General features: G+C 37.3%; 1 protein-coding gene across 2 annotated transcripts in view; it reads right to left on the minus strand.

Moving 5' to 3' along the window:
* extl3 (exostosin-like glycosyltransferase 3) overlaps window positions 1-19,597 on the minus strand; it is a 36,862-nt gene that overhangs the window by 17,060 nt on the left and 205 nt on the right. The window lies entirely within an intron of this gene.

Below are 19,597 nucleotides of genomic sequence, written 5' to 3' on the forward strand. Positions count from 1 at the left end.
AAGCAATATGTATGAGATTTATAGTCGAAGCTTTGCAAAGCCAGCCAGAACTTAGCTGTTCAGCCTGTGCATGATTGCCTCCCACAGAAGACAAATATCAGTGAGCTGAACAATACAAGGTATCTTTGGTTTTCAATTAACTTTTCAATTTAATCTTTTTTTCTATGTCACACAGAGCCCAAACTCTGGAGAGCCGTCATTTGTAACACACACCCAGCCAGGAAATTAACATCAAAAGCACCTTCAGCAAATCTCATTAAAGCCTTCCTCCTGCATCCTGACCTCAACGCAGACTCAAATTATCGAGCACCCTTGATAAGAGTCCATGCTAGAGAGCGATGATTGCCTCAGGACTGGGAAAGGCTCAGGCATACAGAAGATAAACAGCTGCACCATCTGATGAAGTGTTAAACTGATATCTCAGTATTGGGACAAAAAATAGAACACACAAAGAGCATAAAAAAATATGTATAACAAGTTTTCCATCAGTTTCTAAGAGCAGCGAGAGATGTGCTGCTCAAGCTATAGCTACATCAAAATCCTTGTAGCTGTCACCTGAGAGGTGAGGAGCCAAACGGTTCTTATCAAGCACTTTACAAACCCAAAACACACTGAGCAAGTTACATAAAGCAGTTCAGAGCTACACAAAGAGCAGAGGAATGTAGGAGGCGTTTATCCTCCATGACATAATCACCTTTGATAAGCAAGTCGTCTCTGAGCTACTGCTACATCTGAGCCTTCGTAGATCAAGCCAGAGACCGAGATCATCTTTAGAACAGATATTTTTCATTTCAGACATAATTTCTGAGTCAGATAAACATGCATGCTGTTCATAAATCATACATCTGAGATTACAAATAATGTATAATATAATGTAACAAAATGTTACATGTAACAACATGCAACATTTTCTCCTTGGACCTACTTTGGCACAACTCTGGGTGTCGATACAAGCCCAATAAGTCCTATCACAACAGTGTAAACATGCTAATGCTGCACTTGCACTTTAGAAAACTGCTCAATCTAATTACTGAATTTCATGAATTAACTTCAAAAAGGGAAAGTCATAGATAGATCACACACAAAGTGATATATTTAGTTACGTCTTAAAATTATGGAGAGCTTAGTGTCTCTTAAATTATATTTCACAGGCTGCATAAAAAAGAACGTTCAATACAGAAGTGTTTTAACCACAGAGTCAAAGACTGATGACTTAACAGTTGTCATTTAGCAGTCAACACAGAGTTAAGACATAAAAGTCGCAGAGAAACATGTCAAAAACAATTATTATAAAACTCAGTGACAGAAAAGAGATGAAACAACAAATATAACTTCAACCTTGGGAGGATTATGAAAGAACACCCATTCAAGACTTTGGAATACATGGGCTAATTCAGTGTTTCCAAAGCCTGGTCCTCAAGGCACACTGTCCTACATGTTTTAGAGGTTTCCCTGCTTTAATGTGCCTGATTCAACTGATTGCAGTTCAACAAACACCTTTTAATTTGTCATCAGTTGAAATCAGCTGGACTGAAGCAAGGAAATACCTAAAACATGCAGGGCAGTGTGCCCTGAGGACCAGGGTTGGGAAACAGTGGGCTAATTAATGCATTAACTTTTTAAGTGAAATCAAAAAACACGAAGGCACAATTCATTTTAGTATAACAGCCTACAGGTTAAGCAATGATTTATTATTTACCTCTGCACTTAAGTTTAAGGCTTAATGTAGGATGGTTTGTTGATGCAATTTATTTCTCTCTGGTATCAAGGAGGTTGCATACAAAATACAAATTCACAGGAGGGATGACAGTTTCAACACTGGCCTCAGTTTTGCTGCACAGTGACGTCCCTGAACTGCAACCATCACAACAGCCTGATTAATTAGTGCATGACTGCCAGAATTTTTGGCCTCATGGCACACAGATGCCAGCAGATGTGGCCGCTAGGCCTAATCTGGGACCAAAAACATGCTGCCTTAAAGCTCTGCCTGTGGCTGCCTTCTGGGAAACGGAGCAACATGCATAGATAAGTCCAAATTTCAATCTCTTCAGTAGCAGCTCTCTAATCTGCAGAAAGTTGTCCCACTGCTGCAGACAGCCTAATCTGACTCCAGTTTGCATGGAGAACACACGGTGAAGCATTGATTGCTCTCAACTCACTTTGTGGGGATCGATGATAATGCCATCATTACCTACCGCCAAGCTGCGAGGCTTTGGCTGCCATTAAGGGAAGCTGATGGAGCCATTTTACTTGCAAGACTGAAGCAACACTAAACAGAGCCACATAAAAAAAAAGAGATAAAACATAACATGTCTTTGCTTATGCAGCACAGACTGCAGCAATAACACCACCACAACACTTTGCAGTTGTACCTGGATGGGTTGGAGCCAAATTAATAGTTATGAAGTCTTGCTTCTCAGGGGAGAGGAAAGCTGTAGCCAACCAATTCATCTGACCCAGATAAGAAAAAAGCATTTGCACCACATGAAAAAACACCAAGCAGGAAAACTGTTGGTTGGTTCCATGAATAAATTAGTATGAATTACTCAAGAAGTGCGAATATGATTTAGTGATTCAGTCAACATGGCCTAATTTAATTCTATAGAAAATTCACACCACGTAGCCAAAATGGCAGGAAGAGCATCTAGTAAGGTTTGCACCAAAATATGCATGATGATGGGTTTAAACCGTAATAATAATCAGGAGGTTTAGATGAAGCATATTCATGAAATTGACAGCAGCAGGTGCCCGACACTGACTGGGACTCATATAGAGGGGGTGCTGTCTCTGATTTCCCAGACATCAGAGGGCTAGCTCTTGTATAAATGTTTGAACAGTGTCTCTGCAAACTGGCAGCAATTTACAAGGCAGGCGTTGCAAAATTATTTTTGTAGGAAGCTCAGATGAGACTGTGCAGTCTTCAAACTGTAACAAGTTTTTAAAAGAGGCGACAACAAATTTGACAAGGTCTGAAACCAAACGAGCACCAGAGAGTGCGTTAGCAGCCAGAAGTTAGTGAGAGAAATTTGACGTTTAAGCCTAAAGTTTTGTTTCTTCCTGTCTGTCCATGAGGAATCTGCGCTTTAGACACAGCTGATAGGAGGAACTAGAGAAGCCCACAAAAAGACTCCTACTTAGCAGAGACAAAATTATTGAACAAATTGTAACTAAAACTAGAAAAAAAAATGATTCTGAATGTTTTGGCCTCCTTCATAATCATTTAAAATGGATTGTGTTTAGCTTCCAAGAGCAAACACTGATTATTTAGAGAGCAACATGACAAAGGGAAACAAATACTTCTGCAGGATGATTCTTGAATACCAAAGTACAGCTCATTAAATCTTTTACCCCTTTTTGTTCTATTCTTGGTATTCTATAAGGGTAATAGTTTTCCATTATTATAAACACTGGATTTAATAGTGAATCCATAGTTCATGGTCTAAGACAGACAATTCAAGTAAAGAACATAAATGTTTATGGCTTGGCTACTAAAGTAGATGCACTTTTCATCATTTGACAACAAATGTACGTATCAAGCTATTGTTTTTATGTCTGTTGGTGAAATGATTAACCTATAACATGCTAACTAGTTCCTACAAATTACTAGCACTGTCTAATCAGGCTAAACACTCAGAGGTCTGTACAGAGCAGAATAGCAGAAGAGACAACATTCTGTGCAGCAAAGACATTTACTTCAGTATTGTAATCGACTTTAGCTGGAAATTAATTCAGTGTTTAATTTGGAGTCTTTCACTATGGAATAAATCTGTTTAAAACAGTACAGACCCATTCATTATATTTAATTTAAAAGCCCATTTACTTTAGGAACTTATCACCAAGTGAAACATGTAGATCAATTACACACAGATGGATGTTTGAAAGCCTTTATCTCTGTTAATTATGATAATTTTCCACTTGCAGCCAATGAAAACAACATTTAAAATTGGGATATTACATCAGACCAACAAAAATTAATGGAGAAAAAAAACTTTTTAAAAACAGAAATGTGGGTTTAATACAGTTTTCAAAAGGTGTACACTATAATTTGTTTAATATGACATCTTAAATGAGCTGATGAATCTTTAAATTGAGGCCTAAACACATCCATTTGAGATTTTGCATATAAAATGTTAATTATTATAGCCAACAGATAACAATATAGATATATTCATTAAGACAAAAGTGGTAATTTGTTTGACTTTATCAAGAATTATTCGATAATGTGATACAAACATTTTTTTTTAAGATTAAATATTTTTGTTTAAGACAATTGTAAAAGTGATGCAGGTTATTATGATGAACCCAGACAGGATCTCATACCAACCAGACTGTTTCTGCAAAACATGGAACCTCAAATTTCACCCAATACATTGACTGATGTGATCAAACCTAGGAAAGGAAATTAAATTAAATACTAGACTTATAAGATGCTAAGTCTGTTTGTACAAATTAGTTGAATAAAAAACACTGCAAAGTGCAGCCATGAATAATATTATGGTTAAAATGGACATTATTATTCCAGAATCAATTTGATTCACTTCACACAACATGTGTAATGCTTTATGTCGTTTACTGCTGAATTAGATTTAAATTCTGAAATAAAACTTTATTCCCTAAGGTTAATTAAATCATGCATTAATATAATTAAAATTCAACAAACAATGAGAACAATTTCTCCTAACTACTGAACGTTAAACTGATCTCCAAACAAGCTGCAGCAGCACATGTCAAATAATCCTAATGGCTTTGGGACCGTGTTATATTAGTCTCCTTATGGGGCTTTGGCTCAGTGTGCTCATAGACTATGCTTCCATTAAATAACTGAGAATTTATAGACAATATTAAGGTAAGGCATTCCCAGCAGAGGTGCCAAAGAGAAAAAAAAACCCCTAAAACATTCAGGCAGCTGAAGGGAAGGACAGTCACTGCACGAAAGTAGCAGCTGTTAAAGCTACGGGTCACCACTCATCTCCAGACAGCTGACGGAGAATCTTGAGGAGTTTTTACACTAGCAAGCTATAGAGGTCACAATAGAAATATAGATAATTTCAAGGAGTCAGAAAAAGGAAAAAAAAGTTTTCCTGTTAAATATTTAAGATCCAATATGAGGCAAAGACAAGACATGAGATTACAATTAACAAGAACTGAATCTGTTCAGAGAAGGAGTCTGAAGAGACAAATGAAACCAGCCTAATGAGACAGAAGAGCCAGCTTACACAGCAAAAAGGCCAGCAGCCTCTGCAACTCCCAGCTTATACAAAATACAATACATTGCAGCTCCTTTTCAGCTGCATATTATTAGTAAAGAGCTTATTCTCCCAGAGGTAAATATCAACACAGTACAGGATCCTGCTGACAAAGATTTTCATCAAAAAAATGATCGATAGTGGGACAAAGTCATGAGCCTGACTATTTCAGGGTCCTCTGTCAGAGCAACACCCCCCATCAGGAAAGCTGGGTAGGTTTTTTTCAACTTGTGATCCAAAGGTGCATAAAAACATGTAAATTAAAGCATTTGATCACAGAAAAGCAATGTAGGCAATGTCTACATTTACCCAAGAGTAAATGAGCATTTTCATTTATGTATAAATTTGGAGCATCACTGCATCAGATTTGGTGAGTGAGAGGGCATTGTGAGGACTGGACAGAAAAACAAAGTACATGTAAAAAAAAAAAAAAAAAACCCAAAAAACAACAAAACGTCAGTTTTCCACTTTGAAGCATCTTGTTAATTTATAGGCAAATCTGTGTTCAAAATAAAGTGGAAGTTGCCAACAGGATCAATCATACTGTCAAACACAACTTGTGCTGAATGCATTACTGTGCTAAAAATTATTGTAAAGCCATTAATGCCCATACCAAGCTTCAAATTCGCCCTAATCCAAGTATGATTAATGGGTAGCCATTACTTGGGTTGACTGCATGGAAGACAAATATAATTTTTGCCATTGTGCAGTCAATCTTTTACAAAACAATAATCCTGTAGCTTATTATCTGCTACTTGGTAGTTTTGTCTCATTGTGTGCAACAGACTGATCATGGACCACAAGCTAAATCCAACCCTTTCCGAGGAGTTCAGGAAGATTATTCACATCCATGCTAAAAGGTAAATGCCTAAGAATTATCCCAAACGTTTCTTTTCTTGTAAACAAGAGGTTGGCAAAAAGAATTGGTTTTACAGTAGAAATGCAAAAAATAAAGTAAAATAAAATAAAACCTAGCTGTAATTTTTACCTTGTTAGCCAACTTGTGATTGGCTGGTCAGTACCGCAAAAACCCAGTCTGTTCAGTAAATGGAGCAGATGTTTTTTTCAGCATTGTTAACTTTACTAATTGGTAATAGATGCTAAGGGTGAGTTAGAATGTTAACACCTTAATGTTTTTGCATTAAACCCTTAATAAAGCCCTGTTTTGCAGCAATTGCAGAAGTTTTAAAATACCTGCTGGACTGATGAAAGAAATGAGAACTTTTTTGGCCTTTCAAAGCGGTTCTTTCAAATTGTCACATCGATGGTCTTTCAACAAGATAATGACCCAAACATACAGCAGAAAGCATTGAAAACGCCTGGCATCATTCTCCAGAGTACAAGTACAAGGCCTGCACAGAAATATGTGAAATGCAATATTATTGCTGGACATTATAGCACATTTTCCTCAATCTCCTCCCTGTTCCATTGTCACAATGACCCTGCCATTTTCCTTACACTTCAGCATTTTGTTCACAAAATCTGCCTGAAGTGTGAGCCCAAGAGTATGACTGCTTGGGCCCTGAAAAATTAATGACAAAAATGTACTTTTACAAAAGTATATTCCATTGCAATACTGCACAAGTTTATTTTGTGAAACTATAATAATTTTGCAAGTTTGCCATATTTTTTGTCCATTCCATTCTTATTTGTTTACATATATAGAATATTTTCAGTTCAAGATATTTCAATGTCTTTTTCTCTATCGTAAAAAAGGCACAACAAATGCTAGCATTAAAAACACAGTTGGATGAGATACTAAACAAATCTGACCAGAGACTAATGAGTGCTGCTTTTCTGTCATTAACTATTAAACACCCATTTTATGTCAACAAAGTCATTAAGACCATTAAAAGCCCTGGTGTGATGACCCGAAGCAGGGGCAATTACAGACTAGCCTCCATGAGGATCTCTCAGCTCAAAACATATTGAAGTGTTGACCTTTACAGCTCAGTGAGTGGACTAAAACAAAATGCAGACTGGCAGAGACAAGCAGAGAATCTTGTTTGGAAAACAAACTGAACACAGGGAAAAATGCATTACTCTGCAAAAAAACAAACAAAAAAAAAACACCTCTTGCAATGACACATACAGAGATGTACATAGATAGAGAAAAGGCCAAATACAACACAGGGGAGAGGGAGTGAGTTCATAATGACAGATGGACCCGGGTGTGTTCCAACCTGCAGGACTTCTGCAGTATGACATGGATTACACAAGAGAGTAATTCAAGGTGCATATGTCCTCACCAGATTGCCTGGATCCATCTTACTAAAGTCAAATACGAAACATGTTGCGAACTAGCAGTGATAATGTCGACAAGTCTGCAACAATAACACACTTGCATCCTCAACATTTCAAAAACATAAAAAATAAATTGGGTGAGAGATCAAGAAAAATGGATCACGGTTGATCCACATGTGCTAATTTCTCGATGAATCCTCTGTCGTCATACTGCTGCGGCACGTGTGGCGCCAGCAGGGGTGAGGTGAGGAGAGTTTCTCGCTGCTGCATTAGTGAGAAGTGAGGATGTGACAGCTAATTAGAGTCAAAACAGACATTTGGAGAAACAGGATTCCCCCAACCCACCGTTTTTCAGCACTAAACAGCTCATGCAGTTTTCTAATGAGGCGAAGCCAAAAAATCTAGCAAGATACTCTGGGACTTCCTTTTCTCATTTCTACTTTCTTTGCAGGATATATCATACTGCAGCTATAGGTTTCAATAAAAATGGTTAGTAATACTTTGTTTTATAGAATTAGATGAAAGCATGAAGCTGGTTCTGCTACCTTTCCTTCACATAAAAACAAATATTGCCAAAAATGTACTAAAAGAGAATATTTTAACTTTGTTTATGCATCAAAGACATTAGAGATACAGGTTTTCTGTAAATCTGCAAAACTGAAAAACAACAATTCATGAGGAGGCTTCCAGTGAAAACTCCCCAAGCGAGACCTTCTACTAATTTGCCTTGATGCAATGTGAAAAACATCATTTCCTCTTTTTCTCAAACCACTCTGTCCATGGTTTTAGATTTTATAATTGGATTTGCATATGAGCTACATTGCCTATGACATTGAATGCTGAATTAACATCCTTGAGTTTCTAAAGGATTCTGAGTCTTTCCAAAATGTCTAAATGGAGAGCATTTCCACCAAGAGCTGTTGTAGACCTTAATCTTGTACTGCCTGGGACGTGTGGTGTACTCTAGTGAATTGCTTTTCAACAGCTTTCATTATCGACAACCAGACAATCTGAGGGGTGAGAGAGAAAGAGAGAAAACTGCATCTGCAGAGATAAAAGAAAAACTAATGCTATTCAATAATGCAATAAATAGGCCTGACACAATGACAAATTTTGCTGAGGGATTAATTGTCTCAAAAATTATTGCAATAAATGATAATAATGTCTGAAGACCTTTTTACACTGATTTAATGGAAATGACGTAATAATGCATGCATTTCCTGCCAAAGATAAATACACTTTATTTTCAAAAGAACACTTAACACTGGAACTGATAAACAAAACAATCAAAAATAAAATATATTCTCAGTCTCCATTAACAAAAATGTACTTGAATAAAAGCTAGATAACATAAAGCCAAAGTGTAAATAAATACTGCATTCAACCAAAAGAGTGCAGATTGTGAAGTCTGTGCACTATATTGCCCTTCAGTAATCATTAGATTTAAATAGAGAAGGTGGGCACATCCGACTACTTGATGCAAATAGTTCACACTACACAATTTTTTGCTCCGATTTTCCCCTTGATAATCTTACAACGTTGAGCCGTTCTAAGATTATCGCTTGCGATTTCGTAACCGATCATCCTGTAGTATGATCTGCACAACGGTAGATCATGGTGGCCGCTCCGATCGAAATCAGGGGTTTTCCCCAACTGGGAGCGTTAACGCAGTCTGTTGAATGTGACTGGTAGCCAATCAGAAAGCACGGATTATCCTTCCTGATTTCTGAGGGGAAATTACAGAGGGGAATCCCAAAACAGCTAACACGGCGCAACCGAAGTCCAGCGGACGTTGGTGATGATATGTGGAAACAACTTTAATGTTTATTCAACATTTCGTGCAAAGAATATAGAAATGACGAGGGGAGGAGTTGGAGCGAAATTGCTACGCAGTTGATAAACCCGGTAACTTTTCAGCTGTTCTTCGTTAACGTGACATACATAGGTTCTAATGACTTTCATTCAGTCAGGACTGACACTAGCAACATGCATTGCAGGTAGATTGTAGTAAAGCATTGATCAATGCCTGGTTTTTAAATTAATTACGGTAACTAGACTTGTATCCATTATTTGGTGCCCATTGTTGGACACCACAGGGCAGGATCGAACCCGATCAAACCATTATACGTAGGATTTCTGTCGGCTAATGTGTGGGGTCTCAAATTTTGAAAACGGGCCGATAATCGGCCGACAGCTCTAAGATGTGTAGTGTGCGCTGGACATCACACTAAGAAAATGAGGAAGGGAGGGGCAGTGGAGAGCATAGTAGTTGAGTGTTTTTTCATTCAGTCTCATCAGCAGAAAGAGAAAAAGGCCGGAAGAGAGGATAAAGCCGATTATTCAAATGAGGTTGATAGTTTTAATTTATTGTGCGATTAATTGATTTATTGTTTATCACGACAAGCTTAGCAATAAATCACAACAAACATTAGATTTATGGGATATTAGCAGAAAGTCATCAAGTAATTTTGGTTTGATCAGGGGTCATATGCTGTCATATTTTTTAAGAGTCAACTGACCCAAAGTCAGATCAGTACCACAATGAATGGAAACACGTGTACAATAAAGACAATAAAATATATTAACTAAGTAATATTTGAAGAGTTTGACTGTTAGCATAATTTGATAATTACTAAAGGTACAGACAAAAATAAATTGATGAAATAAATTGCTGTGTGAGAAAATAACTACTTATAGATATGAAAGAAAGTATGAAGGGACATAATGGGAGTATAAATTAGCAAACAGTTGAATTTGCTGTAAAAATGCTGTAATTTATTTCTTCTGTAAAATGACTGCTCAAAAGTAAGAACTTAAAGTCCTTCTCCAAAATGACTGAAACAGTTGGTGAGATTGATCAATATCAGTGAGTCAACTTGTCTTCCAGTGTATCACACTAAAAGTGCTTAGTAGGGATTTTAGAGAAAACAAAGTTCCTTTTCTGACCATGTACTCGTAATGAACTGGTGCTAGAGTTGGTTCAAAGCTGGTTCAACATTGGAGAGCTTCATTGAACTGGTTTTGCATTTCTAATTTGAGCCAGCCATGCCATTACATCAGTGTAAATGTCTGTTCCAGCACATCCTTTGAACCCTCCTCTTGTGTATTCTAAAGTTTCTGCAGAGCACTGCAGTGCAGGGGGACCTTTTTACCTTCACACACCATAGCATTTGCTTGATTTTGCCTGCAGTCCCATGTCTCAATATCATCAGTCTGGATTTATAAAAAGATTTCTGCACAGCAACTAAGTTTTTGGAATGCTGCAGTGTACAAGGTTTCCTGGCCAAAATTCAAGAGTTTATTGTCCTACAAAGGGGAAATTCAGGTGGAAAATTAGAAGAAATTAAACAAATATAAGAAATATATTCAATAGTTGCATCTGACGTTGAGAAATCACGAGAGGTGATTGACCATAATGATTCACTGAAAAATAGATACACAGCAAGGGACTAGGCCAAAAACCTCAGAAAGGAGATCACTGCCTAACACAAGCAGGGCAAAAAAAATTGCTGTATCATTAAGGATAAAGATCTTAATGATACAGCTGGGAGCACAGTTTTCATATTTAAAAGTTAAGGAAATATTTACTAAATCATGTGGTTGTAAGAGGAAGAAGAAGTTCTCAACAGCTCCCAGACTTCTGCGGAGGCATGTGGTCAGAAAGTCGACCGGCAGCAAAAAACACACGCAGCAAGTTCTGGTGGCAGCAGCCAAGGCATAAAAACTTAATGCCTGAACACAAAGACAAAGTCTGCTTTATTTTGATCACAACTAAAAAACAAAAACAGAGGTTTGAACATTCTGATACGTAGAATAATTAAATCAAAAACACTTTAGACCCATAAATCAGTGGCATGTCTGAAACAGAAAGAGGGATGTATGCTGTAAAAAAACAAAACATATGGTGAAGCACAGCAGTGGTTCAGCTATGCTCTATGGCTTCTTCAGTTCCTCTGGCACTGTAAACCTGCAGCACATGCAGAAAAATTGGGATTCAATCAAATGAGGAAATCCAGTGAGAAAATTCCAATCTTTCTGTGAAGAAGATGAAGCCTAGGATTCATTGGATAGTCCCAAGAAGACGTCAAAGTCAACCAAGGTTTAGTTTTAGAAGAAGACATCCTGGGGCATAGTACCACAGTTATTATAGTTGCTTTACTTAAATGTCACTGAAAAACTTTGAAGAGGTTAAAAGGAAAAGGTGATTGCAGTGTTTGACTAGTGCTGGTGTATGGCTCTATTACTCGATACGTTTGTCATATAGGAGTTGAATAATTTTGAGAGTGAAATATTAGTAGTGTTAAGCCATTTAAATTGTTTTCAGTGGATTTATTTATTGTACAGCTGCTAGTTTAAGTATCTTGCCAATAAGCCCATCTGCAGTCAGGCTCATTTTTAAATGAAACTTCATTTGTATGGGAGAGTTTGACTCACTGCTTTAAGCAGCATTGAACCAGGTTTTACAATTTAACGGAAATAATTAACAAATGCACCTGCAATATTCAGATTAGAATTGCATAAGCAATTTACCAGTTGACTATTATTTAACATTAAACAAAAACAGACAATTGAAAAGGGCAATAACCCTTTACCTTTATACCTGTAGTAAAGATCAGTGCATGAAAGTTCTTCCTTGGGCGAACTGGAATTAAAGATGTGGTCAGATGACTGTATCAGACAGAACTGGTTTTAAGATGGGAACAAACAACCCAGCACTGAAAACATCTCTGCACCATCAACCAAGTCTGTCCCGTTCCAGTAATCCTGGTTGCCACTCTTCAGAGAAACCTCCCGAGTTTAAAAATGTGTACCAATGGTGTCTGACCTATTCATTATGTAACATTTAATTACAGACCATCACATGCTGCTCAGTTAACCATGTGACTCTTATCTTAGGAGGTTAAACGTGATAGAAGAGTGTGATGCTATAAACTGACTTTCATACCATGTTTCCCATGCATGAATTAAGACATCTGCTTCTATACACTTATTATTCTGAATATTGCTATACTTTATTAATAAAGCCAGTCTCATATTTTCCTCTATGGTAGCATTCAATAAAAATATTTTAAAACTTTGCTAATGAATCAAGATTTGAAGACATTTTCCAATTGAAAAGGAAATACACATCTCTTAACTGTTCATTTAATCTACAATCAGCCATCAGAACTTCGAGTGCTGTGACAGCTCCGCGTAACAAAAAGACAAGAACAGAGAGGACGCACAGAAAAAAGAATGGTCTTTTTGTATTCTACAGAGGAGACTCATTGTGTAAGAGTCAAGCTCACTGCTGCCAGAGGATCTCATGCGCATTTCTCTCCTTCTCGATGGCAACAAGATCAAAGCACAACATTCACACTCTTTTCTGTATGCATATGAAGAATATGAGTTTTTATAAACTCTAACATCAATCCATTCAATACAGTTTTGACTTCCTAATAAGCCTTTAAAATCCCATAGAAATCCTGTCACAAACTGCTTTCTGGTGGCAATTTCCCTAGAAATGGGGCTGCATGACTAGTCTCCCTTAACTAGAGTCAGTTCACCATGGTAACCTTTAAAGCAGGGGTGTCAAACTCCAGTCCTCAAGGGCCACTGTCCTGCTGTTTTTAGATGTGCCACAGGTACAAAACACTGGAATAAAACGGCTTAATTACCTCCTCCTAGTGTAGATCAGTTCTCCAGAGCCTTGCTAACGACCTAATTATTCTATTCAGGTGTGGTGCAGCAGAGGCACATCTAAACGTTGCAGGACACTGGAGTTTGACACCCCTGATACCCAGAATGTCATTGTTTAGCATCAAAAGGGCTTCACAGACGAGAACAAGATTGCACCCTAATCCACTACTTATTCACTCAAAGAACTTCAAGGAGAGCCGTACAACTGCTGTGAAGAAAGATTCAAGATACCAAATAAAATCCAGAAAGTGTTCAAAACGGTTCCTGAAGAGGATTCAGCTGTTATCAGCGCAGGGCTTGTTCAAGAATGGCAGCAGATAAAGTGAGAGCATTTCTGTACACATCTCTTTCCAAGACAATCGTGAAGGACAGACTGACGGTCTTTCTGCTTTTCTATGAACTTTTGCTGCTTTTTCACTTTTTCATTTGTAGTCCAGTATCAGTATATTTTTTTGAATCACTCTGGTACCAGGGAACCATCGTTCTAAATGCACATACAGTAACTTGATAAAGAAACATTATTTTAAAATGTCTTTAGCCACTTTGTGCCTGGTTGAAAATAAATGAAAAAAAGCATTTAAAACTACTTGATTATACGCAATGAAATTCTGACTTGTTGGACACCATGTGTAAGATTAAGCAATAAGGAAGGAATTTGTGTGTTTAACAAGTTCAAGAAATAAAACAACTGTTACAGTTTTGTAACAGATGTTTTAGGTTTGAATCTGATACTCTAACTTGATTACAGAACTACACTAACAAAAATCCCAGGAGGTGAATGTTCTTTCTGCTCCTCAGAAACCTGTGAACAGCCATGAACTCCATGCAGTCTGCAAATGCACAAGCACGACTCCAAAACATTTGCTTTGACATCTGAGCTTAATTGTGAGTTCTCTGCCAGTCTCAACACCACGCTGCGCCAAACTTGCAGCATTAACTGTTGGGCTCAGTCCAAAAATAGGACCACTTAGTCAGCCATGACAGATGCAGAGAAATAACCAACTTCTTGCTGAAAGCTACTACAAAAAACTTTACTAAATCTATTCAGATTAAAAAGTCTGCAGGAGACTTTTTAACATTTTCATTAAGTTAAAGTTGCTCATATTTCTTTCGAGGGTGCCAATAGGAAGATAAATAATCAATTTTGATTAGAAAAATCACTTTGCTAAGCTTTCAAAAACACTAACCACAAGAAGAATCAGCCAGCAACACAAACACCGATTTACCAATTTGTCTCTAAGGATTGTGGGTAACACGGCAGACTCTACATGCATGCAGTAAAATCCTACACCGCTAACTTATAAATCCTCTTGTTATCTTGCCATAGCAGCCATACTTGCTGGGTCCTCCCCAGAGCTCTTCCACTTCCCCCTCCCTCTACATTTGTTGGCACGAACCGCAACAGATTGACTCAGCCCGACAACAGCTGCCAGAACGCCGCGAGCCTCGTCCTCCAGACACTGACGGATTGTGGGAGGCAGCCAGGGTGATTAGCCCCTGACGTGGGAAAATTATTGCAGCGTACCACCCCAAAAGCAACTGCACCTGAGCATACCCATCAAGCATTTACTTTAAAATCATATAAAGCCCTTTGAAAGATGAAAATGTACAATTACTAAGGGATGCAATCAAATCGGTTCATATATTGTTCCTAATTTGAACCTAAAAGTGATAGACTTAAAGATTCATCATCAGAAGCAAATATTAATCTCAATGCTAGACAAGCAGACAAAGTCACAGTCTGCTTATGAGGACAAAGCTAAAACTATCTCTTTTTAATTCAACAGCAGTTTTCCTCTTCTCAAACAAGAACAAGCTGCACTTGACAGAAATTTCACTTATGCCATTGATTTCTCTCCATCTTCTGGTGAAAAACTAAACAACCTCCTATTTTTCAGTAAACATCTGGAACAAAATGTAACATTTCCAGACAAAAACCAAGGTTTCTGTCTTCAATTCGTCGATAGATTTAAAACCTTTTCAAAAGCACAGAGCAATTAATTTCCCCATCTTCCACATTTCTGCCTTGTCATTCTGTACTTTAGCTGACTAAAACCCTGAATCTGGGTTGCATTATGTCTCCAAAACCTTTAACAGCCACTAATGAAACAGACTTTCTGGGAATGCTGATGCTACTTCAAAGCAACAGACAATCCTGTCAGGGAAGCATTATGAACCTATTCATGTGCCACACCATCTTCTTTTGCTTTCAGGGCTGTTTTTCTGAAAAGCAGCTTTGCCTTTAGGTCTGCATGAACGTGTTGCTTCTTACGAGAATGAGCAGAAAGAAAAATCTGTTGTAGGTGAGTCGTGTTTCTGTTTACCAAGAACAAGCTTAGAAATACCACATAGGGGGAAGTAAAAACACAATAAATCTACAAGATAAAAACATGATGCTTGAGGGCATGGCTTTTTTCCCAGACACATGATAGCAGCTCCTAAACCATACTGTTTGTGCAGTCCTTCTTTATGGAAAGGAAAACTGCAGTGTTGTGTCTATTTGTGCAGTAAAAAGCTGCAACAACGTGACTTTTAAATGAAGGATACAGACTGATAACACAGAGTAGGACTATCTGCATGTCAGTGTAGCTTTAATGAATGTTGTGTCATAGCAGACAAATGTCTAACCATGAATTAGCACAAAATAATTAAACCCCCTCAGTAGAAAAGCAAAAACATTTGAACCAGATAACAGGCATTTAATTCCTTTTCCAGCAGTAATGTTTTATTTCATCACCGATTAGACTGCAAATATGATCTGCGCTGGATCACAGGGCAACCGAAAGAAAGTTCAATTGACTTTTTCAGGAAAATATCTGAGGATCAACAACCTTCTACCTTCATATTTTGTTCGTCTTGTGCGACGTATCAGTCTCTCTGCTGGTAAACCAGCCCCACATCATGAGGCTACCATCACCATGTCTGACAGATAAGTCTAATCTTGGTTTCTCCAAATGCATTTGTGGTCAAACAGTTCAAACTTTGTCTCGATTAAACAGGAAACTTTAGTCCATACAACATTTGGCTTGTCCATGTAAGCAGCTGCAAATTGACAGATTAAATTCATCAGTTCTGGAGCAGATCCCTATTTCTTGGTAGAAAAGAACAATTCAAGGAAACTGGAAGGTTAAAGAGATAATCAGAATCATGCAACTGTGGAAGACCATTTCTCTAAACGACATAAATCCAGGTGAGCAGATAGCCCAAGTGTAAATTTGACCCTGAATACAGATCATGTCTGATTTTAAAGAAAAAAAACAATACACACCAAACATGAACGCTAAACTCTCATATAAAAATCATCAATTAAACTGACTAATGAATGAGAATTTAAAGATAAAATGAGAATGACTTAAACAGATCATTAACAACCCACAATTTACATGGGATTCATTCTCACAATGAGCTCAAGTCCAACTTTTCACCAGAACTGCAAAAGCATCCAGCTAACTGGATTTTTTCCCCCAGCCAGACTGAAGACATTTTGGCTCTTGACAGCAGGAAGGACAAGCACAGGTGTAATAATATTAATGAAGGGTTTCAGCGAGCCACAGCAGAAATCCAGAAGTGGGAACAGCTACGCAGAGTTTAAAAAAATGCTAATTTCTGCTCAGAAATTGAAGATTTGAAGCAGGATAGGATGGATTTAGCAGCACCTTCATTGAAAAATTATTATAGAATAGAAAGAGACCAATACAGTAAATGTTTATATCAACATTTTCTGAGCTTAAATGATAGAGGTGAATGAGAATTTATTATTACTGGAATATTTTAAACAAGTGAAGTTTCTCATAATAAAATTTAGAGTTTACTATTGTTGCTAAACGTGACCACAAGGAAACAGAAATCATTCAGGCAAAGCATGACAGTCAATCCTCTGAGAAAAAGATCGATATTTCTGTCCACATTGGACTACACGCTGCTCTGTGTGGCACATATAAATTCACACTCTGGTCCATTATATTCTTAAAACCAGAGAAGTTCACATTACAAACACTGCGGCTTGTTACACAGGGTACAAAAAAAGTATTCATGCTTCTTTAACGTAACCAGGCTTTATTATTTTACTATAACTCCACCCCATCCATTTTACTGGTGTTTTATGGAATAAACCAAGAAAAATAGCTACAAAGGTTTATCCAATTTTCTTTCCTTTGAACCATAAATAAATTTCAGAGAAACTAAATAATTATAGATATAAATACATTTAATTCATGTAATTAGAGCTCATGTGACTAAATTCTAGTGCAATTCTAATTGTTCTGTGAAGGCCTCAGAGGTTTGTTAGTGAACAATAATGAGCAAACAGCATTGTAAAGGAAAGGAACCGAGCAGGCAGATGAGGTTATAAAGTTGTGAAGAAGTTTAAATTAGAGAGAAGTTTTGCTCTTGTCAGAGGAGACCAAAATGCTTGTTTGCTCTTTTTTAAATTTTATTTCTGGGCTTAATGCAAAGAGCTACACATAGCAGAAAATGCAAACACCACCATTTATCATTTTTATTTCACTTCACAATTATGCACAAATTTGAGTTTGCATATTGAAAAAATAAAATAAATTTTGTGTTCTTAAGTTAGTGCTTGTAACGCGACAAAATGTCACAGCATAAATAATTTTCCAACTTGCATAAAACTCACACACCGAGTTCTCAGTGTCTGAGTCTACTTTAATAAAATAACAGAAAGTTCTTTCCAATTAGTCCAGTTACAGTAGCTTAGACAACACACTGCTGCTGCCATGTATTTCTAGCAAAAGAAACATCAACACAAAGGGAAGTTTTTTGATTAAAAAAATAAATAAATAAATAAAAAATCCAAACACGAGTTGTGTTTAATTCAGTCTCACACACCCACATTTTGCACAAACAAGATAGTTTAAAGGAAATAATTTTTCATAAAGCATACAAGTTCAAATTCAAAAAACATTTCATTTAACCAAAAGGAAAATTAAATAATGTCTCTCAATCCAAAGAATTCTGAAAAACGGTCTACAGAAAGAACAGATCAGAACTAAGTTACTTCAACATGCAGCAACCAGGAACTGCCCAATTCTAGAACAGCATCTTACACAAACTATTGGCTATGCAAAATTATACAATATTCAAACAACCAATCCCTATCATAGCCTGTATATGACATATGGTTAATTTTTGACTTTCTTACTTCCAAGCATATCTATAGACAGGGCTCAGTGGTAGAGTGCACTTTGAATGGCTCAATAATAAAATGTAAAGATACTTCCACAAACAAAAAATAAGAACAAAAAAACTCTAGTGAAGCTCTAGTTGTTAACTAGTTTGAGGGTGCCTGAGATCAATTGATCTTGCAAACAACTCTGACCAAACAGCGCAGATCAAGATAACCGTTGAACGAATTCGCTCTTTACTCAGACTGTGTAGTATAACAAGACCTGGCCTCCACCTGCTCTGTGCTCAATAGATATTTTCTGTGCCGTAAAAAATCTTTCCAGGTGGTTTGAGCTGCATTTGTTTATTTCCACCATGCAAATGACATGAGGTGAGCACTATCAGGTGATATCCAGCCATTGGGCTGCTATGCGATTGATGGGTGAGAAAAAAGGTCTGCAACAAATAGGGTCAATTTGCAATAACAAAAAAAATACATTTCTGTATTATGAGCCATTACAGAAAAATTGTGAATATTCAATTAAAGCGCCTGGAATACTAATCACAATACAATCGCAGGCATGCAAAACTCAATCTATTTTAATGAGATTTCAATTTGACTGACACAAAGCAGTTCACAATTTAGAAAGGGAAAGAAAAAGATGGTCTTTACAAACTATCAAAACACAAGTTAATGGGTGATTTAATTATGGCAAATAAGTTAACGGAATAACTTATAACTTGCAAATAAATTGCAGAATTGACAGTGTACTATAAACCTCGTTTTAATTCCTTTAACAACTGATTTAATTCGTACTGTCAGTAAAGTCAGCTGAAGAGCCTATTTCACCATTATACATATTATGTCAGTTACGGCATACTGGAGCGTTAAATGGGTAGGTATGGGGAGTGTGGAGTTATGGTCAAGTATGAGTTATTGTAGAAAGGATACATGTTTAAAGCTGCAGCCTGGATATACATTAGGCAGCAGACCGCATCTCTGTGCAGCAGCAGCTACACCGGCTGGTTGACGTGTGCTGCTACTGAAATCAGAGCGAAACATTCCAGCAGCTGCTACAGAAACCCTCTTCATAACCCCCCCTTTGACTCAAACCAGTAACATAACCAGCACCTCGAGTAGAAAGACGTCAAAACGGCATTATATTACCCTCCTGAAGATAAAAGGAGGTGTTCATACACAAACCGCCTCATCTGGCCGAACAGCTAGCCAGTGTTAGCCAGCAGTGGTCACAACAAAATGTATTTACTCTGTCCTGATATACAAGATCAACATTAGCTTCAAA

This window comes from Gambusia affinis, linkage group LG22 (genome assembly GCF_019740435.1).
Source record: "Gambusia affinis linkage group LG22, SWU_Gaff_1.0, whole genome shotgun sequence".
NCBI lineage: Eukaryota > Metazoa > Chordata > Actinopteri > Cyprinodontiformes > Poeciliidae > Gambusia > Gambusia affinis.